The sequence below is a fragment of the Ambystoma mexicanum genome, chromosome 1q (genome assembly GCF_040938575.1).
Source record: "Ambystoma mexicanum isolate Mex_15411 chromosome 1q, UKY_AmexF1_1, whole genome shotgun sequence".
Lineage (NCBI taxonomy): Eukaryota > Metazoa > Chordata > Amphibia > Caudata > Ambystomatidae > Ambystoma > Ambystoma mexicanum.
Window position 1 is genome coordinate 424,501,238 of NC_090922.1, and position 23,386 is coordinate 424,524,623.

Below are 23,386 nucleotides of genomic sequence, written 5' to 3' on the forward strand. Positions count from 1 at the left end.
GGAAATAAACCAGGTTTGCATAAGAAATGTAAATGACACTGATTCAGAAATGTCCTAAACCTTTTAGGGTCTCCTAAGAATCTCTCTGGTGGTGCTAGTGGAACGTTTCCCGGGCTCACCACCTGCACAGGGGTAACGGAGGAGGACTGTGGTGCTGGAGCAGAAGTAGCTCCACCTGGTAAAGGGGCCAATCCTGCTTGAGTTTGTAGCAGCTGTCGGCCTATTTCATCAGTCTAGTCCCTATTTACTACCAACTCGCACCGCAACGCATTGGTCTCAGCGCGGGCCGCATGGACCTCTGCCCTCAATTCCCCCAGAATCTGCGATAACTGGTCCACCTCCGAAGTCTCCATTGCTCAGGCAGAGTAGTTTTAGGGCCGCTTTGTGTTCTGTCACACTTACCTGGATCTCTGCAGGAGCAATGGAGTACCCCGGTCCTTCTCCTGTTCTACACCTCCCTTCTGATAGTGGAAGTCTGGCCTGCCAAAAGAGTGAATTGTTATGAGTGAACTCAAATGGATTACTACCCTTCTTCTCCTCCCCAGCCCACCCAGGATGTCTAAGTGCCCTGGTGCGTGCCTCACTTGTGTGCTTAATGTGGTGCGCCCTCCATCCTGCTCTTGCAGGGGCGCTATTTCCTGGAAGCTGCTGCTCATTGTACAGCCTTAGCTCCAAGAGTTTGTGTTACCCAGTTTCTGTCTGCACTGGGCCTCCAGTTCAGGTAAGTTTGCAGGTAAGTAAAAGTCTCAATGTTCGTAACTGCCCAGTTACCTCACTGAACAATTCTGGTGTTTCCGTTCTGCCGTGCTGCTATGTGCCAGTTCACAGCACTGGCCTGTAGCTACTGCGGTAAACGGAGATGGCGGAAGAAACTAATATATTTTCTCTTTCTTTGCAGGTTTCCCAAGGCGGGCCATAGCTGTGCGTAATGAAGATCAGAGGTTTATGCTTCAGCGACTAATGTCTTTTCTCTTTCCTTGCAGGATACCTGAGGCGGGTCGTAGGTGCACGGGCTGAAGAACAGCGGTTCCTGATGCCAGCGATAGTCGAGTTGAGTATGAAATGTTCTGCTTCCGAGTGCGTGGCGCCGCGATTTGCAGGCACGCGTAACTCACTGTAAACTGACTGTTTTCTTTCTCACCTTCTTCTCGTTGCAGTGCTGACTCCGGTCGTCGGATGAACCAAATCGGGAAGGCTGAAGACTGAGAACCAGGCGGCGGTAAGCATGTGCTTTTGAGCTTACAGGAAGCACACAAAGCATGAGCTGCTCTTCGGGTGTGGCTTTTATAGCCAGTACACACCCCGAACACTAGAATGCCTTGTAACTTCCTGGATGCCAGGATGTTGTTCAGTGTCCATATTGGAGTGGCAGGAAGTGATGCAACAACCAGGAAACTAGTATGCTGTTGCTCTGAGAGATAGGGGTGTCTATTCAGAGTGATGGCTGTGAGTGTCTTGAATGCCAGGTTCTTACCCACTACTTGGCCCTTACCTGATCTCCCCATCTACCTCCACTTGTCCCTAATGGGGGTAAGGGTTTGATGGAGACCCTCTGGCCAGTAATCATGACATAGAGTTGGGGTTTCTGGTGGAATCATTTGTACAAACTGGTGTCGATTAGTAAGGTACGATTTAAACCAGCTGAAGACGATCTTGCTGATCCCCATGCAACACTGTAGATTGTCAGTGAGTGTCTGGGGTTCAACTGTGTTGAATGGTGTTGAGAGGTCAGGGAGAAACAGGAGTCAAGTATGTCCATCATTGATTTTTTTCAGGGCATCGTCGATCACCTTGATGGTACTAATTTCTGTGCTGCATCTAGTTCTGAAGCCAGACTGGTAGGACTGAACGAGGTTGTTGGCTCTGATGCGTTGGAGAAGTTGCAAGGCCACAGCTTTCTCAAGAATCTTACCTATAAAAAGGTGGGTGACGGGAAGGTAGTTGCTCAAGTCTGAAGGGTTGAGGGGAAGGTGCTTTGGGTGAGTGAGTTGTTGATGATCGTCAGGTTAGGGAGGAGGGAAGATGGATGATGGGGTGGTAGCTGCTGAGATTGTCAGGGTTCAGTGTTGGCTACCTGAGAAGAAGAAGCATTTGTACGGTCTTCAGGGTCAATGGAAAGGTGTCTTGATTTAAGGAGCTCTGCATTGACTTAGGGAGCTGTCAATGATTGTCAGGTAAGGGAGGAGTAGTTCAGTCAGAAGGGTCTTGATTGTGGAGGCAGGGAGGATGATATCCACATACGATGTGGCTTTGAGGGATGCTAGGGTGGTAGTGAGGTCTTGAAAATACCAGGTACCATGGTGAGTGTCTTGAAAATTGCCCAGGTAGTTGTGGTTTGGTGAGATGGGATGTGTAGTGTGCAGCCAATTGCAGCATTGGTGTGTATGTATTGGCAGATCATGCTGATTTTGTTGATGAAGAAAGAGTTGATGGCAGTCAAATGTTCGATGGAGTGGAGTACAGATGGGTCGGGCAGAGGGTTGATGGCTTTGAAGAGGGCTCTCCTTTCATTGACAGACTTGGCTATGGTGTTTTGGCTTCTTATGCACCACCAAGATGTTTGCTTCTGATTGGGCCCCATTTGCTCTGTGGGACTGGTCACTGTTACCCTAATGGAAATTAACGGTCATACGCTGCGTTTGTTCCACCTTCCTGCTGGGCTTATATTGTTTTTCTGCTCCGTCTGACATCATGGACTCTAATTTGCTGTGTGTTGCTTTGTCTTTCACATCCAGCGACAAGATGTTTCTGCTCTAACAAACACTACAATACAATATTATGAAAATGTGTTTTATACATTTTATTGTTTTTTTATAACACTCCTTATACCTTGCCAGAGCTCGGTTTCTAAGCGCAGATCCGGGATTCAAACCTCAGTTGCTCTTCGTGGTCTTGCTTCCAAGACCAGCACATTGCCCTGTGTTATCCTCCGTTCACAGGAGATGGAGGCCAGACAGAAATGGCCGACAAGTCAAGATTCATAAGGTGTACTAGGAGATGCTTGCTCCATGGTTGTTAGAAGTATAGTGCAAGGCTGAGAAACTTGGAATTATTGCTGCAGACAATTAGGGAGGCTATGTTGATGGTATTTTTTAAACCCAATAAAGACCCACAACAGTGCACTGCAAATAGGCCGCTATCTCTACTTAATGTACACTTGGGATGTAGAACAGTAATTCATTTAGGAAGACTGTTCCATACCATTAGGGAAGTTGTTGAGGAAAGGAAGGTCTAGGCTGAATAGGCCTTCAACGCCAGGGGCCAGTGTTGTACTGGAATCTAGGCATTTTTAGACTGTTGGACACCAATGCGTATGCATGAACAAAAGGTGACTTTGGTTCATATAAGTAGAGAGCAGAACGGAGTAAAATACAGGGTTGTCCTCTCTCTCCATTGTTGCTATTGTTCATGATTGGGCCACTGGGAGCAACACTAGGTTGGGAGCTGCATGGGTGTGGCCTTGAGGTAACCAGTAAGGCACATTTTGTGACACTGTATGCAAACCACATGTTGCTGTTCCTTAGAGACCCTGGTAGGACTATCCAGGCAGATTTGGAAGGGATTGTAGGTTATGGCATGTAATAAGACTGGGGATTAACTAGTGCAAATATGGGTTATGCCATGAAGGATGTTTCTGACTTTCTGCGCAGGAGGACTGCCATGACTACCTTTGTACAGTTCTCTAGTAACCTTTACGATTCTGGAAATAACATATTGAGCAGTACATCTGGTCTGGGGTCTATAATGTTTTATTTCCACCATCCTTGGACGACTTAAGGCTATGGTAAAATGGTAACAAACCAGCTCAGAATTGGCTAAACGCATGAACCTTTACAAGTCGCGAGACACAAGCCTTAATTCCAATTCATATTCCATTAAGTATTCAGCATACAAAGCATGCTCGCAAAGAATATTTACAAGCGTCTTCATCCCATACAGTATTCTTCAAGCAGTGTTTACTGCATTTTCTTCACATGTGTGTTCATAAAGAATACTCCCAAAAAAGCTTACATTTCAGCATCCTTCTATGGGGCTGCAGATGAAAAAAACTGAAGTTTTTAAAGGATAGTTCTGGGACTTTTTTTTTATTGTCCCTACGGTTCGGCCATGTGTTTTTAAGCATAACTCGGTAGATCGTAGAAAACTTTCCTATGGACCTTACCCGACTTTTCGTCCATTAACGCACTCGAAATCAGCCGCCATTTTCTGATAATCCTATCATTTCCCCCCATCGCCCTGGCTCACCTGCTTTTGCGGCACTAAATCAAATCCCCCGCCCCTGAGCCTGACATCAGCAGACGCGTACCGCCCATTTCCCAACGCCAAAGCACGTTTCGTGTCAACAATCGCTGCGCCTCAGCTAATGAAGTGTCGCCATGGAAATGGCAGGACGCCTCTTTCTTCAATAAGTATAAACACACCGTTTCACAACACACAGCAGCAGATTTTCGATTCCATTCCTCTCTCTGTGTTACTTTGAGTATTCTGTGACTCGTTTCTGTGCTCTGGTCAGCTACCTTCGCCGCTTCTAGGCCTTGTGAACACCTGTACCATCTCTGTAAATTATTTGACTTTCTTTACCACACAATGGCTACAATAATGCCGTATATGTACGAGCCCGAGTACACCGAGGAGGAACTACTGGAAAGGCAAGCACGCGAAAACGATGGGGATTCGGACGGCAGTTGGGAGGACCAGTCAACGGATGAAGAGCCTGGACCATGTCCCATGGACGGCGTCTCCACCTGGTGCACATGCAATCGGTGCGAGCTAATGCCAACTGAGGAGGAGAACTGCTGCTGCCGTGAAAATTCCGGGTGCTTGGCCTACATTTCGGAAGGCGAGCCAAGTCCGCAATGCATCACCGAGCTGCCAGAGTTCAGGGAAGCCTGCCTCTCACGGACCGTTTTGAGGATGATGATGGTGCTTATGCACGAACTTCGCGGCACTGTTCGTCCGCGTAATCCGAGTAACGAGTAAGTATACTCTGGTTGTGATGTCAGTGATGCCACTACTATTTCATGGTCGTCTCCCACATATAAAATTACATCTACATATCATTCGAACGCATGTAAATTGGTTCCATATTGTGCATTTTCTAGATAGAATTTTTTTCAAAGCAGAATGACATTTTTTACCTGAATCGACATTGATAAGAAAGTTTTGTCGTTTTAATACAGTTTGCATCTTTCTTTTTCACAGGTGGTACAGGCTGGTGGCCTATCGTTGCTTCACTTGGTGGCTTCACGGGAGGCTCGGACACCGCGTTCGGAGAGTAAAACCTGCATGTGCGGTACTTGCCATTAGACAACATTTCCCCAGCGACAGTGGACAATACCGCGGATTTTCCCTGGATGTGCTGCAACCGGAACTTTACAATGTGTAATGTTTATTATTTATGTTCAATTGAAATTAAGATCTAAAATAAAACCCAACATATATTTTAGCAATGGTTGTTTTGATTTTTTAAATGAATCTAGTGTGTCTCCATCCCGGCCTTGCCTCCTCCCCCAAAAATACTTACCACACCACTTTGTTCAAGCGTTGGCAATAAAAGGCTGTTGGATTTTATTGATACAAAACATGGTTATAGGTAAATAATCAATATGGTTGATCGTAATAAATCATCCTTTTGGGCACCGGGTACAGAGATGACCCCCTCTGGCCCGGTCCGCCTTGCCACCACAGGCCAGCCTGCTGCTGACTAACTGCCTAGGCATCCAGGGTCTCCAGGGTGAACTGCACCCATATATTCTCCTGGGAGGGTGAGGTATTTATAAACTCACCCCCCTGACTTCCATGTACTAGATCCTGCAGCCTGCCTCTTACATGCAGTTAGATGGCCTCTCCTTGGTGAGGCCCTGCGGCAAACGAGTCTTGTCTGCACAACCACCGCCCCAATCCAGCCCCCGCCCTATCAAAGGCAGTTCGCACCGGGGTACTTGTGCTGGCAAGTGGAGCTGTCAGGGAGCGATAAAGGCCAAGAGGTGCCAAAGACCATGTACACTTCAAAGTGGTCTATTGAGCATGGGTTGTTGTTCCCATGTCTACCTCCAGACCCCATGTCTCCTGCCAAGCATCCCCCCTCACGCTGGACGCCCCCCTGCAATCCACATAAGTGTGTCTCCATTCAGGAGTCTTCCTGTGTCTTGTCTGCACGACCACCGCCCCAATCCAGCCCCCGCCCTATCAAAGGCAGTTCGCACCGGGGTACTTGTGCTGGCAAGTGGAGCTGTCAGGGAGCGATAAAGGCCAAGAGGTGCCAAAGACCATGTACACTTCAAAGTGGTCTATAGAGCATGGGTTGTTGTTCCCATGTCTACCTCCAGACCCCGTGTCTCCTGCCAAGCATCCCCCCTCACGCTGGACGCCCCCCTGCAATCCACATAAGTGTGTCTCCATTCAGGAGTCTTCCTGTGTCTTGTCTGCACGACCACCGCCCCAATCCAGCCCCCGCCCTATCAAAGGCAGTTCGCACCGGGGTACTTGTGCTGGCAAGTGGAGCTGTCGGGGAGCGATAAAGGCCAAGAGGTGGCAAAGACCATGTACACTTCAAAGTGGTCTATAGAGCATGGGTTGTTGTTCCCATGTCTACCTCCAGACCCGTGTCTCCTGCCAAGCATCCCCCCTCACGCTGGACGCCCCCCTGCAATCCACATAAGTGTGTCTCCATTCAGGAGTCTTCCTGTGTCTTGTCTGCACAACCACTGCCCCAATCCAGCCCCCGCCCTATCAAAGGCAGTTCGCACCGGGGTACTTGTGCTGGCAAGTGGAGCTGTCAGGGAGCGATAAAGGCCAAGAGGTGCCAAAGACCATGTACACTTCAAAGTGGTCTATAGAGCATGGGTTGTTGTTCCCATCTCTACCTCCAGACCCCGTGTCTCCTGCCAAGCATCCCCCCTCACGCTGGACGCCCCCCTGCAAACCGCATAATGCCACGACATATACACGTCATTCATTCACAAACACACCCCTGTTTCGAATTCTTTATAACCCACTTCATATTTCTAATGAGAACTTCTTTGCGCTTTGCTAGTCAACCCGTGAAGGTGCTGGTTATCCGCTCTTGGTCTCTGTGAACTTCCGTGACCACTTCGAGGAAACTCGTCAGTTTGCAACCTGTGAACTGCTCCCTGCTCGACGACAAGAAACTACTCTGATCCCTGCATCTAACTGTTTGTTCGTCAAGGTAAGGCCATGTACCATAATCATTTTGCGTCCAATTTTTTAATTTATATCTATTTGCTAGTAGTCATCAAATTGCATCCATGTTTTCTTTTCGTTCAAGACAGTACATGCAAGGAACTAGTCACATGTTCTGAGTTTAGTCAAATTATTTTTCTATTTTTTTAAAGTTATTCAAATACTTATCCGCATGTGAATAACGTGTATAGTTCCAAGAACCAAAACGAACCTTGCATTGAACCTTTAATGTGTCATTTAATTTTTTAACACATTGGTATTCATAGAGAATTGTTGATCTTTACTTTTCAGAACTTTCCACAATGCCTGCCTGTTCCATTGGCGGTTGCCCTTCGAAGACCCATAATAAATCTGAAGGTACTATAATGCATGTTTTCCCTAAGACAATAGATCAGATAAGAGAATGGGTCCGATATTGCGGATATCCACCGTCTGAGCTTGAAAGTAGAGTCCTAGAAGTCTTTGCGGACAAGAGGGGTGATCGATACCGCATCTACAGCAGGCACTTTAGCTCAGACATGTACTCCACATCATTGCTAATAAAGAAGAACACACCGCGAGCGAGGCGAAAATTGCTCCCAACCGCTATTCCCACTCTATTCGTCCACATCCCTCCACTGGTGAGTCAAGTTTACGTATTTATCTCTCGGCCTTGCGGTAGTGTGTAGCATTAGCTAACAATAATTTCCCCATTTATGTATCCACTCAATATGAAGGCGGAAGATTCTCCATCCGTGTCGTTATTGCAGTCATCAGCCACTTCAAGCGCCTATCGGGTAATCTTACTTAGCTATTCTGCCACTGACTTGTTTTAGGCATGTAAATCAATAGTTTTAATTTATCGTGTAATTATTTTACCTAATGGTACACCCTTGTACTCGTCCTCTAGTCTTTGTTTTCAGTTATAATTATTGTTATCCAAAATAATGCAAGTACTGTCTTTCAGGGAGATGCTGAGGAGTCCAACGTATTGACGACAACCGTTGATGTCACTCAGATGCTCGAGGTACGTTTCCGGACAGTTCCATCGATGGAGATCATCAGATCTTGCATTCTTGTAGCGTGATTGTTACACACAATGTTTCTTTCGTTTTTAGCCATTGATATGTCCTTCTGTCGTCGCCCTCCTATGTGTCTTCTTTTTTCAATATTGTGTTCATTACTAATGAAAGTCCTATGTTTCAGGGAGTCGATGGAGCATTAGTCCAAGAAGAAGGGGGAGCATGCAGTTACGGGTCGGCGCAACAGCTTGCAGAAGTGTGCACCGCATTTACATCGTCCCTTGATGTTCTTATGCATTTCGAGGTATGGATACTGACAGTTCGATCAAGCGAAATCATATGACGTGATTACATCCGCTATACTTCCTTCTTTATTAACGCAAGTACTATGTTTCAGGGAGATGACGGAGCTTCTTCTACAAGAACATCACCCCTAGTAGTTGATGCAGATCTCTGGGTGGTGACACTTCCAACGATCGAGCAAATCGAATCATATTTACATATCCATTATTTATTTTAGACAACTGATCATTTGTGCAGGTCTATTTAGATGAGCCGTTGACGCCTGCACAAAGTTTATGTTCTTTTTAACAAAATAGAAAACCATACTAATGCAATTACTGTGTTTCAGGGAGTTACTGAAGCATCATCTTCAATAATATCATCAATGGAAGTCTATGAGGAGCCCGAGGTATGGATCTTGACAGTTCCATCTAACTAGATCAACAATGCGTGAATAATTGTCGTTTGAATGTTCTACACAAAGCGTTCATTCGTGTTTTGCTATTGAGATGTACGTGGGTATTGGTCCCCAAGTACATTTTGTGTTTTCAATATTATTATACATACTAATGAAAGTTCTATGTTTCAGGGAGTCGATGGAGCGTCAGTGCGTGATGGATGTGCTTATCATGAAAATATAGTCGTTGCAGCGCAAGAGGAAGTGGAGACATGCACACACGAGTCGGAGCAACAGCGTCCTGATGTTGAAGTTTGAGGCAAGAAAGTTTCAAAGAAAAGAAAGCAAAAGAAGGTTAGTGTCCTGGTCACTATATTATGTTGTTTTTCACTGTTAATAGTTCAATACTGTAAGTTGTGTTTAAACTGAACATCCCTTTTCCAATCTGTCCTCTAGTTGCGAGTGGGTGTACGAACTAGATCTACACAGACAGTGAAGCGAACGAGAGATGTTGCTTGTCAAACCTTTTGGCAGGGACTTGAGACTGGAGATGCATTGTGCCAATGGGAAGAATATGAAGTGATTGACAACGGAGCTATACCACCACCAGCCATTGATAGTGAATGTCCTCCTGGTAGTTCGGATGCAGTCGGAGATCAATTTACAGAATCCACACCCGCAAAAACTAAGACCGCGAGAAAGTTGAAGAAATTGCTTTATTCACCCATCGCCGGAGAAGGAACAGATGTTGCAATGGAAGAGAATGAAGTGGACAACAATGAAACACCATCAATATCACTGAACATAGCGGAAGACGATATCAGAGATTCTACCTTTCATGTGAGTGACATGTCCTCAACGTTACAGGCCGAACCAGCTGGGATGCAGAGTGACAGTATAAGGAAAGAGGCCAAATTCATTGTATTCGATAGTTGTTTGATTGATATTATTATTCGGATGAAATGTGGGCATTCGGTTGGTGGGGAAGTATGTGGGGAGCCATTGATTAATGTGACTCGTGCAATTCGAGGCACTAACCTTAAAATACATGCCACCTGTACAAAATATCATCCTTTCTCATGGTCTGCACAACCCATGCTGGGGCAACTGCCAGCAGGCAATCTACTTTGTGCAGCGGCTGCACTTTTTAGTGGTTCAAGTTTTAAAAAGTTAGAGTCTTTCTTTCAGTTTGTGGGAATCCATTTCATTGCGAAAACTCAGTTCTACAAATACCAAACCGATTATCTATTTCCAGCCATTAGCGAAGCTTGGAGAATGGAAAAAGTGTCTATTGATAGTACATTCGCGTGCAAACGGTTCAGGCTAGCCGGTGATGGACAGTGCGACAGCCCAGGATTTTCAGCCAAGTACTGCACCTACCACTTTCAGGACATGGAAAGTAAGAAAATTGTGAGTTCGATGGTCGTATAGGTGTCACAAAGTACATCCTCAGTGGCCATGGAGAAAGTTGGCTTTGTAGCATCATTGCAAGAACTACAATCGCGGGGAATGGTGATCGACCTGATAGCCACGGACAGACACGTTTCAATTGCCAAGACAATGAGAGAAGAGTACAAAAATATAAATCACCAATTTGACGTTTGGCATCTTGCAAAAACAATCAATAAAAAAATGTCGGCTGCAGGTAAAAAAAAAGATATGCAAGGTATTTCACAGTGGTCCAAGTCAATCAGCAACCATCTTTGGTGGAGCTCAAAAACATGTGGAGGGTCGTTGGAAATTCTACTGGAAAAATGGCGGTCAGTGATGCTACACTGTAGCAACGTTCACCGCTGGAACACAAACCAACATTTCCACAATTGTGAACATGGCCATTTGTCCACAGAGGAGGCACGGAAGAAGAAGTGGTTGATTCCTTCATCACCCACTCACAAAGCCATTGAAAAGATTGTATTTGATAAAACTATAACAAGAGATTTGAGGGGACTCACGGAATTCTGCCACACAGGAGATTTGGAGGTGTTCCACAATATGTGCCTAAAGTACAGGCCAAAACGATTGCATTTTGGCATGGAGGGCATGATAAATCGGACTCTTCTAGCGGTCTTGGCACATAACCATAATGTTGGCCCTCAACAAAGTAGGACGACCGGAACTTTAGGGACGCTTCGCTACAATAAGGCCTTCACTAAAAGAAGTAAACAATGGGTTATCAAACCAGTGTTTGAGGATATGCAATATGACTTTATTGAGAGACTTATTGTTGATGTCCTAGATAGGCACATACATGGAGTTGTGAACGAACCTGTGCAGGGGACAACTGCATTGCCACCCAACATTGCCTCTGTTCCATGTCCACCTAAAGAAGAGCTCATTGAGAAATACACATCACGGTTTAAATGATTGTAATTTGATTGTCTGTTCTCTCTAGTCTCCTCATGTCGCAGGCCCATTGAATATGTGTATCTATGTAATGTGTAAATAAAAGTGATTGCTCAGTGTACATGCAATGTGTCTCTCCACCGTTGCCCCTCCCTTCACCGTGCAGTTGTGCGAACCACCCGGGTGTCACCTGTGACTTTGCTCTGGAGTCTCCTCATGTTGCAGGCCCATTGAATATGTGTAACTATGTATTGTGTAAATAAAAGTGATTGCTCAATGTACATGCAATGTGTCTATCCAACCTTGGTCATTTGCGCAATAAATTAAACCAAACAGTAATATAAATCATTTTTCAAAAAATATAGAATGTCTCCGTATTTATGGTTCTCTGGGGCTGCAAATGCACGCAGACAAAATGCAAAGATAGAGTGTAAATTTCAAGTCCTGTGAGATGGCCTTACACTGAATGTAGCTAACTAGGAATGTGTGCTCGTTCAAAGTGAAGGTCAGCTGCTTTGATTTTTTGCTCGGGTGCCGGAATGGCCCACGACTCAGTATAAGGTTCTATTGTTATTTGACCTTGACAGGCCGGGACCATCCCGAAAGACTTCTTTTTGGGGGTGTGGGGCAATAACGTAAGAAACGATAATGAATATAATTTCAGAAACGAAAGCCATTTGATGTTCGTTCATTAGAAGAAATAACGTCGGCATAGAAGGAGTGGTATTTCGGGGCTGCCCTACGCACAGACACAATGGAAAATGCAAATATAATGTAAGTAACTCTTTAGATGAGTTTATACCGCAATTTAATTACTATACAGTAGCTTTAAAGACGGGTTAAGTTGTACTTGTTCGTTCTATGTGGCATATTGTTTTGTACCGCGCACTATCTTGAGGAGAACCATCTCCTTTTACGGAAGCACCTCAAAACCTTCCTCTTTACTTCTGCTTTCTCTCTCCCTCTCCCCTGCTACAACTGGTCCACTGTCTGCGACCTCGGTCCTGGGCCCTTCCACTCTCCACCTGCACTGCCTCCCTGTCAACCCCTGCACTGGGGGACTGTCTCAGTATCCTACAGCCCCCCCTTGACGTATAATACCCAGTTGCACTGTCCTAGCTATGAAATAATTTCCCGACCTAATATATAAAATGAATAATTTTAATAAAGATCTGATGGTGAGACTAATTTCATTTTTTATGTTTTAAAACAGGTACATCCTTCATTATTGTATGTGTCACGAGTACCAGACACCGGCGGATGGCTTTTATAACCGCCAGTTGCTTCTCCGCGTGAACAACGTTACCACCCTGACCATTGTATGGGACGATCGCCAAGTACAAGTATGCCCTTACGCGGTACTAACGGCTAGATGCAACATACAGACCGTTGTGGTGGCCTAGTGCTTCGTTGTTGGAACAGCCATGCGATTATCAGTGCGACCGAAGAGCTTATTTTATCGTAAACCAACACCCTGTGTACTGCACACGAACATCGCTTGCCTCAAGACGAACTATTTTGGATCGAGAGCAAAGAAAAATGCAAATCGCTGAATATTCTCAAAACATTTGATGTCAAATAAATGTACTTTGCCAAATGTACAATCTTGCCGTTTGCTTTTAAACCACAGTTTCATATTCCGAATTGTGGCGCTGTATTGTGAGCTGATCTAAGACCCTGTGTACAGCAAAGGAACATTGCGTGCCTCAAAACGAACTTTTTGGAACGTGAGCAAATAAAAATGAAAATCGCTGAATATTCTCAAAACATTTGATGTCAAATAAATGTACTTTACCAAATTTACAATCTTGCGGTTTAATTTAAAAGTACAGTTTCATATTCCCAATTGTGGCGCGCTGTGTTGTGTGAGCTCATCTGTGTTGATTTCCGGGTTCTGTGTGGAGTCGCGTAGAAGACGCCTGGGCGCGTTTGCCTACGCAGCTCAGTCACGTCACGGATAGAGGCGGGGAATATGAATGTTTTGATAAAGTCTGTTTCAGGGGCGGGGGATTTGATTTAGTGCCGCAAAAGCAGGTGAGCCAGGGCGATGAGGGGAAATGATAGGATTATCAGAAAATGGCGGCTGATTTCGAGTGCGTTAATGGACGAAAAGTCGGGTAAGGTCTATAGGAAAGTTTTCTATGATCTACCGAGTTATGCTTAAAAACACATGGCCGAACCATAGGGACAATAAAAAAAAAAGTCCCGGAACTATCCTTTAAGCTTGCTTTTTTGATATATGAAATGAAAATGGAAATCCCCTGAGTTAATGATTTATATAAGCACATGCTTTAAAATGCTTCTCACGGATTGTAACCCGAAAGCATGCATTTTTTTATTTTTTTATTTTTTTAATTATTTGGTTAGCTGATAAAATCAACTTTTCAAACATTATTCATTACTTCATTTCATTACATCAGTACAGCATAAGACAAACATTTATCAAAATTCAAATAAAATTCAAATAAAATTCAGGTAAAATAACATCATATCAATATCATAAATGTCTTAGATAATACCAAGAAGAACGCATATCAGCCACATAATCACAGATTAATGGACCGCAAAAATGAAATAGGTTCATTGCCAACTGTCGACCTAACATAGATTATGTATTGCTTGTCTTCTTTAAAGTAAGGGCATTGTTTGAGGTTAGTTACTTGCTAGAGTCTTCTCTTATTCTGGCCAGAAATGTGTCCAAGAATTGGGCTACAAAGATTTTCATAGCAAGTTTGGGAGATGTAAAAATGGCCTGCCATATCTGATCGGAGTCCATCGGATAAGTTGATATCCTAAGATTTCCAAAATATTTTTCTCGCAACGAGGATAAGTAATGGCAGTCAATTATTATGTGCTGTAGTGTTATTATGTGCATGCATTAGCAAAGCCAACATGCTTTGGTTGTCAAATGCCAACTGCAGCCTCAAACACCCCATTCAATTCCATGTCACGACTAGTGGTCAGCCATAAGGTCTCTGGTCACACCATTACAAGCTTTAGCAGTGATTAAAGTACGTAACTTGAAACAGACTCAACCATCAAACAAACAAATACAGTGAAACTGTGTCAAAATTACTTATGTTTTTAAAGGTGTACAAGGATGAGTAGTCTCTAAACTGCGTACTCGGCTCCCACACCTCTACAAACCAGTAGTGATCGCAATCATAAAGGTGAAACAGGCACAACTAAGAGATATACCTACTTCGCCTTTTGTGATAACACGGGCCAAGGGAAGACTGTAGTCTCAGAAGGGGTCCGAATGTAAGCAAGTAGCAACCCAAACAGCAACAGTACAATAGTTCCAAAATAAAAGAATGTGCAATCAAGGTTCTATTGAAATATATACTTTACACACATCAACTGTACACTTAACTATCAAAAGCCCACCTTGGTAAAGGAAGACAGAGAAATGCAGAATGTAATGTTGCAGGCACTTTGGATACTTAGCAGGGAGAAGAAACTGGCAAGAAATGCAACAAGGAGTTAAAAAAAGCATATGTCTTATAGGAAAAAGGTGGAAAACGTCCTTAGCCAGTCCCTAGTGCCCCAAAATGTGAACCGGGGAACAGGGACATTTCAAAGTACCTGATTTAAGTGGTTGACCGTGTGAGGCTTCGAGGTGCTGCAGATGTGGGTCAAATTAGGTTCGTGTGAAGTGAGACATATTCATCCAAGCAGCGAGCTAGCTGTGAGTCGGTTCAAAGTGAGTGCTCTGGGCAGTTCGAAGGTGGCATTCAATTCAGTTTGGATTGGAACACCATGAGCTCTTCGAAGGCTAGGTCACTTTGGGACCTTGGTAACCACTGTTCGGCAAGGCGTGTGATGCGATGCTCCAGTGGTTCGAGTCGCCGTCTGGCAGTTCGAAGCTCTGACTCTGATGGTCAAATGGCAGTTTTAAGTTGTCAGCAACAAAAAGCTGATTATTAGAGTCAAACAGGTGACATGCATGCTCTACCTGGTAAAATGTTGCAGTGAGTAATTTCGAAGGTGCCAAAAGAGCACTGCAGGGTCCTGTTGGTTCGAAGGGTGTCGATCATGGTTCAGCGATGGCTCGAAGTGTTTAGACAGCGAAAAACACTTTCTGGCTGTTCTGGCTCCCAAGGTGCTGTGAGTGTGAGAACCACTGGAGGGGACTCTAGGACAAGCTGAGTGCATTCAGATTTTGCTCTACCAGACTAGGGAGGCGTGCAAGTAAAGTGACAGACCTTGGTCCTCAGCCAGAGTTACCACAATGTGCCCTGGGAGGGGTAGGGAACAGAGCCTGTCTCTGCCTTGGAGCACTCTTTCTTCACTTCAATGTCTGAGGGCTTTAGAAAGATCAACTCTCCCAAACGAATTCCAAATGAATTCTTCTTTACGACTTGGGATATCCAAACATGAATCAAAGGAGACAAAAGGCCTCACAGGATTGGAGGAAAGCAAGCCTGCTTTAAGGGGTCCAATGCCGGTCCTTGTGACAAGGGGTACTTGCTTTCTTGCATCATATCCAAAGTGTAGGAGACAGGAAGGAAGGAGAGGTACAGAGAAAAGAAAGATGGTGGAATCCTTCCCCAACTATGCAGAGCTCCCTCTGGCTACACAAACGCTGCCGAATCAATGCGTCAAATGCCCTTTGGTATGCAACATCCTGGCGTGGGGCTAGTCCTTTCCTTTAGGTTGTGCCCTTTGGAACCTGTTTCTCAGACAACTCCTGCTAAGGGCTGTCATGCTAGAGAGAGGTGTTACCCCGCCCCCGAATAAGAACTGCGCCATGTCGGCAGAATTATTCAATGCATGTTCAGAAGTGAAAAATCTCAATTCTTTACATGATTAATTGTTGACAATCAGTTAGACATAATATGCCTAACTGAAACATAGTTTACAGAGCACTTAATGATCGATGCCCTAGTGATTATTCTGCCTTGTTAGAAAACAGAGTGAGCAAACGGGCGGAGGTGAAGCTATAATTTTTAAAAATACATTAAAAATGGTTAAGAATGTTATTAGGTTTCCAGTCCAGTTTATGTGCTACATTTAACATACCTGCTAAACCAGAACATCTTGTCTAACTTTGTCGTCATCCACCCACCCCCATGTCTGGTTGCCAATTTTATCAATGACCTTGGGCATGAAATTCCACAGTTGGTTCCCCTTTATTCCAGGCAATTTGTTAATAGAGAGCTCAATTTTTGACTGGAATCTCCAATCGGACAAGCTGGCTCTTTGACTGACCTACTAGGAAGCTTGGTTCTTGATTAAAAAAATGGCTTATCCTACCCATCTAGCGGGCCATCTGCCTGATTGTGTTTTCACAAACCTGACCCGGGTAATGGGCGACTCGCCTTTATTTTGGCCTTAATCAGCTCATGCATTAATGCCTTTTAGAATCTCAGTCTACTTTGTCTTTACCAGGAAATTCTATTTGTAAATGCAGGGATCGAAATTGAGGGGAGCTGGCAGCTATTTCGCTCCTGCTTGTAGCTTTGAAGAGCCTGGTTAGCTTGGCACCAATAGCTACCAGAAGCTACTTTTGGCTCCCCATGCCAACTGATCCCATGCATACCTATGTGAATTTAACTCTGTGCATTTGGGACAATCTATAAATAAGCAGTAGGATACATCTATATGACATTTAAAACATAAGGGGTCTTAACAAATAAACAAAATGTTAAGTTTGCATCTTATGTTGAAGTTAGATTTGCAGAACGCTATGTAGTAGCTCTTGGTTCCCTGGTGGTAGCTCCTGCTCGCTGGTTAATGCCTGATACCCAGAAGCTGTTTTTAGCTCCTGCTTATCTAAACATTAATTTCACCACTGTAAATGTGTACATAAATGGAGTAATATCTCTGAAGATTCTTTTTCAAAGGATGTATTCCAGCTTGCTAATTATTCTTCCTCTGATGTTACCTCTTCTTCATCGCATTTCTATGAAAAACTGCCTGATTTTAGTGCCCCTGCCAAGATGAAAAAGGTCAAGTTGCCTCAGAAAGTAAAAATTCCTTGGTATAATGAGGACATTAGAAGGACCAAACTATCCATTTGACGGCAGAATGGAGCTGTGGAAACATAGAGACCTATTCACTAGTCTACTACTGTTTATTAATTATTATTATTATTATTACATGAGTTACACTTCGCGCAAGCTGCTGGATCCGCTCCTACGCTCTCTTAATACTTTTGTGCTCAGTTGGCTGTTTTTTTTTGTCAATGATTATGAATAGCAGAGTCCAACTTCTGGTTTCATCCCCAGCAAGTGACCCGGATGCATTTATGACACCTGATCTGGGAAGCCTGGAGCATGTGAACATCCTTGACACATTCTCCGAATTGACTGAGAATGCACTACTTTGACTTATGACTGAGTGAAGATCATCGGGTAACCCTCTCGACCCTCTTCCTGCTGGTCTTCTTAAGATGGTGTGCTTCTGCATCTCAGGTGACTTTTGTATCATTATCAGTCATTCCTTGCCTTCAGGAGTGGTAAGTAGCCCATTAAAAGGGCTGTGTAACTCTGTTAATTAAATAGCCATCTGCACATCCGTCATATCCAGCAAACTACCGACCTATCTCACAGTTGCCTTATGTTGCTAAGTTGTTGGGGGCTGAGGTTACCTCTCAAATCCAGACTGTTGCTGAAGATAATGAGTGGTTTCATGAAGCCCAAGAGATTTCTGTCCCGGCTACAATACAGAATAAGTAGTTACGGCAGCCTTTCATGATTTAAGAGGTTGGATCAACTCAGGAGGAACAGGGGTGCTGATCCTGTTGGATTTGTCTGTGGCCTTTGACACCATGGACTATGACATCATTGTGGGCCGTCTGTATAGAAAGAGCTAAGGGGGACATCCTGGAACTGGGTCAAATTGTATCCGACCGACCACACCCAACAGATATCACTCCCACCTTTTCAATCCTCTTTAAGACGCATCACTGGTGGAGTACCCCAGGGTTCATTACCGAGTCTAGTACTTTTTATTTTGTATTTGAAATCTCTGGTGCATGTCATCCATGGTGCTGGGGTGCGATTTTAAATGTATGCATATAATACCCAACTCATGCTGCGATTGGGAGGTGGCGACCAATATCCAATTGAGGGCATTAAATCATTCATAGAGCAAGTGATGTTATAGATGGCCTTCGATCATTTGAAACTCAATTCACAAAAAAACGAGGTTATGATCTGTAAAAACAGCCCAAATACATACATTTCTAGCACAAGAATCCAAATTATGAATGCTTTCAGCTCTAGTGGGTTAGATTACTGCTATACTATATACCTTGGCCTGTCAAATAAAAAGCTTTTTAAATTGGCATTAACTCAGAATGCTGCAGCCAGAATTCTCCCTCATTTAAAAGGCAGGCTCACACCCCCCCTGTCCTTAAAAACGTGTACTGGTTGCCTGTGGCAAAAAGGACAGACTTCAAGATGCTTTGTGTGGTATACAAAGCTTTTTTCCATAAAGGTCCGGCCTTTATTCGCAATCGCTTGGTGCGGTTCACCCCGGGCAGAAAATTACAATTTGGTTCCCTCAATCTGCTGACAGTGCCGAAGTTCAAATCCATCTCTGGGAGGCTAATCCTTTAGCTTGATGGTACCTGAAATATGAATTGGCCTCCCACTTCAGCTGTGGTCAATTTCAAACCACTTACAATTCAGACGTCATCTGAGGACCTGGTTGTTTCCAAGTTAAATATTAAGCTAACTTGGAAGAGAGAGGTTTTTGTGTTGTGGCAGTGCCTCAATGCCTCCTTCGGGGTGAGCAGTGCGCCCGACAAGTGCATTACCTACCTACCTACCTACAAAGGATCCGAAGGGAAGCAGCACCCTCTGGCTCTTGTCCTGCTGGTTGCAGCACAAACGTGCAGTCTAGGGAGAATACACAGAGCCTGGCCATGGCCTGGGCTCAGAGTGTTGCCATATGTTGATACAGACCAGATGTGGTGTTAATAATTATGTGAATTACCAGCTACCATACACCAAGTCAGGGAAGCCTTATATTGATTTATTAAAACACTGGGATGATAGTTCATCATAAGTATGAGGATTTGGAGCAGAGGTGCAGATTTATAATGCAGCCACGCTGTGCTGAGGTGACTTTGCTGTCATCCCAGCTGTACGTCAGGGCACCTGTAACCTCTGAACCTGCTCTGTTCAACTGGAGAGCAGGTGCTGCTGATCGGGATACTGGTGTGGCAGGGCACAGGTGTACACTATGCTTTTGGCCTGGAGTTTGATGAAAGAGGGGTCTGATTAGCAGACCACCCTTTCTGAGATGGAATTACCCATATCAATCTTTTAAGAAAAATCCCAAAAAGCTAGGGCTTTTAAACCCTTGGCAGATGGCAATCCTTCGCACAAACAGACGCTCTTGTGTCAAACGTAGCACGTCTGGGCCCATCAAATAGTATTTGAACTAAGGTGCACACGGAATGTCCACCTTTCAGCAAATAACGATGACAGATACATATAAAAGAAGGGACTTGTGACACATCATTAAGCTGGATGTTTCTTAATGCAACTTTGCCATCTGCCACTCTGCAGGGTGTTGCTGCAATAGCTGTCGTCATAGTGAAATCTGTGTGCCACAACTGGCAGCAGAAGCAACCAAATACAACTATGGCACACACAGAATGTTTCAAGAAATCAAAATATCCGAAAAATATAAAATTAGGTAATCATGGTTCATCATTAAGCCACATGTGTTATCAGTATTTATGCACTAATTCCATCCACCTCTATCCAATACTAGTAGTTTCTGCTCCACTAGGTGTCACTAAAGGGACAATTATGAGACAAAACCTAAAAATTGCTTTTTTTATTTGGAGCAATGCAGCAATCCAATAAAATAACATTTATGATACCAGATCATCAAAATATTGAACTTGCATAAACAAATGGAGTAGACACATTTAGCACCAATGTTGCTGTTTATTTTAATATGGAATGAAGCAAACAGGTTTAGGCCCAATTCATAATATCTGAAAAGTTTTGATAAGGGCCAAAATGAAGAAGACTGTTTAGCATGTTTTCTGCGAATCATGAGATTAAATGCACAAATACATTAAGTAAATACATTTGTTCTTATATTACAAAGCAAATTTAGGTTAATAACAGCCTAATTCAATGATAATATAGATTGTAGCAAGACACATTTGCGCCTTTCTGTAGTCTCTAACAATTTACTCAATGTTTAGTCCTGGTGCAAATGTAAAATAATCTGGTCCCTACTGCGCTTTGATTGTGTACGTTCTTATTTTGGGGTACCTTAAAAATAAAATGAAATAAAACGGAATCAATCATCAAATCCCCAAAAAGACCTTGCCAGATGAAAGTATTCCTTCTTAAAGCACAGGTCAAGTGGCCATGCAGCAATTTTCAAGCCCATCTTTTGAAATTGTGAACCGAGCATATTTCTTCTTCAAGCGAGCCATGAAAGCTTTTGCGCTTTTGTGAGATAAGTGGTGTCATGCTGTCAAGATGGTCGGACCATGGCCAGGCTGATGGAAAGAGCGCTTTTGTGGAGTGGCTACTGAAGCAAGGCTCTGTTGGAATAAGACTTGGCTTGCATGGACTCTGCGGCGCTGCTAATGCTTAGCTGTTGTGCAATGAAAGAAAGGGGGTTGGGGACAACAAACTCAAGCATAAATCTAGGCTCAGAGACATTGATTTTATTTTTAGTTTTTTCATTTAGCTGTTTTATAAAAACGTTGCTGTCTGCCCACTTTGGAGCGCTTTTGACTGACCCTAATGTGTGAAGTTGGTAATCACCAAGTGTCAGGTTATCTGCTATTTGCACCGGTGTTAGAAATCGAGCAAATGCTTGAATAATACAGAATGGAGCAAACAGACTCCATTCTGTATCACAATCCACATTATCTATTCATCATCACAGGACCAAGAACACACAACCACATAACCCCCATCCTTAAAGAGTTGTAATGGATATCCCTTCAATCACGCATCATGTTCAAGACAGCCTGCATTACCTTCAAAGCATTCACAACCAAAACACTGCTTTGCCTGGCCAAGAAACTCACCATATCCGGATGCCAGTGCACCAAAAGAAGCCACACCATGGTGACAAAGAATAGCAAGAGGGGAAACAATCAGGATACAGGCGTTATTTCTGCTGTGCATACTGAATCTGGAGCAATTTACCAAAGCATATGACACGGTCCTTCTTCAATCTACACTTCCAGAAGGACCAGAAGACAATACTCTTCAAAGAACATCTTGCCACTCGCTGAACTGGACCCTGTTTCTCCCATTCTGGAGTTTCACCCTCTCCACTACCCCTCTACCCCTTTCAGTTTCTCTGTCGCCTGTGCACCCTACCTGTAACCCTCTGAGCGTGTCCCATTTGCACAGCACTCAGTTGCTTCCCATCTTGATTTTCACTTTATAAATCCCATAAATGCGTATGTAGATCTAAAAATGTTTGCACAGGGGCAACATTGAATCAAACTGGTTTTGTACTCTGTTTACTGCATAACATAAATGAAATGTGTTTTCTACATTTCTTTTCATGCTAGAACTAAAAACAAAGGGCCTCATTAAGAGCTTGGTGGTGTGGAACGAAGGTGGAAGTAATGGAAATACCAACACTTTTATTGCAGAGCCAAAATCAGTAGTTCAACATTGAAACTCTCTAAAACCCAACTGTTTTTGTGCCGAGGAAGTTTTCACCACAAATAACCCTAACCGTAGATGATATTAATGCAAGCGGTCCTAACTCTGTCATATGAAGTAATTGAAGGCATGTGTTGGGAAAGAAACGATCCTTGTCCCCCCCCCTTGCGTCACTCCAGGAACATAACATATGTAATAACCAAGGGGGAAGGCACAGCCCACCCCGTGGCATTCTGTTTCACCACATCCCATAGACAATAAAACATACACTATATCCCCCAGCTTCGCAATAAGAAGCCATTTTGAACTAGGCCCAACACCATCTTTTTACTAGGTCTGAAAATCCATTTCCCTGTAGCAATGCAGCTGTCCCATCCCCAGAGCCTCGCACATCCAGCCCACACCATCGCCCCCCCTGCCAGCCCCGTGTCATCCCTGTTCTCACGGAAGCCCAGCCATGCCTTGTTACAATTCTGTAGTATCATTTCCAAAAGAATGTGCTCTGGGGAGAACGCGAGACAGTGACAAGTCATAAGTCCAAGTGCCCATTCATCTCCACCTCCTGTGACCTCGCAACCCCCACCCTGCCAGGCTAGAGCCCACCAGCTCCGATCCCCCAGTTCCTTTAAAGCTGATACCCATCTGACCCTCCCGTGCCCCGACCACACCAGAACCCCCACCACAGCCCTAATCCCGTGTAGCAATATAACACACGTCGACCTATATCACTAGGACCCAAGAAGGTCAGATTGTAGAACAAACCTTTGGGGTGGGCACCTGGGTGTGGGGATTGCAGTATCAAAGAGAATACAAAGTGTAGAGGTTGGAATGCCAATATATTAGCTCATTTGACCTGAGTACCCCTATTCATGCAAGACTTTATGTGTGCCATTATTTCTGCATTATCAGTTCCTGTTGTTTAGTTTAGTTAGATAGTTATGTTGCACCCTCGACATGACCTTCACACCGCGGAGATGAGCCCAGCAGACGCACGTGTGCCAAGAGCAACGGAGAGACAGCAGCCAATTAACATCCTTTAACCCCAATAGTATCAACTGTTCTATAGGCCCCTCTCCAATCCGATGCAAGAATGTGTACACTATGTTTGTCGTCATCAGTGATGCCGTGTGTCCTTTTAATGTGCTGCCCATGTAATGTTTCGGCAGAGCGCTCTCGGGCAGCAGAGCGCTCGCTGTTATCTTAGCAAATTTTTCTCCTGGTCTCATTCCCCTGACGGGGAGTTTATCTTATTTTTGCATATTTATTGGGACACATGCTAGTTGGGAGCCTTCACATGGAAGGGAACCCATGAAAATCAACCAGTGGGAAAATTATTCCAGAAGACTTGAATACCTTCCCTGAATCTGACTTAGGAGGTCACCTCTTTCAAGATTTCTTTTACCAACAAACCAGGTGTGGCTAAAGCCTTCACCAGAAGCCTGATGCTAAACCATCCAGGAAGAAGTCATGTGTTGGAGAGTAATAAACACTTTATAGAGACAGTGGTCCTTCCAAATCATCCTTTCGGGGAAGACATATGGCAGCTGAAG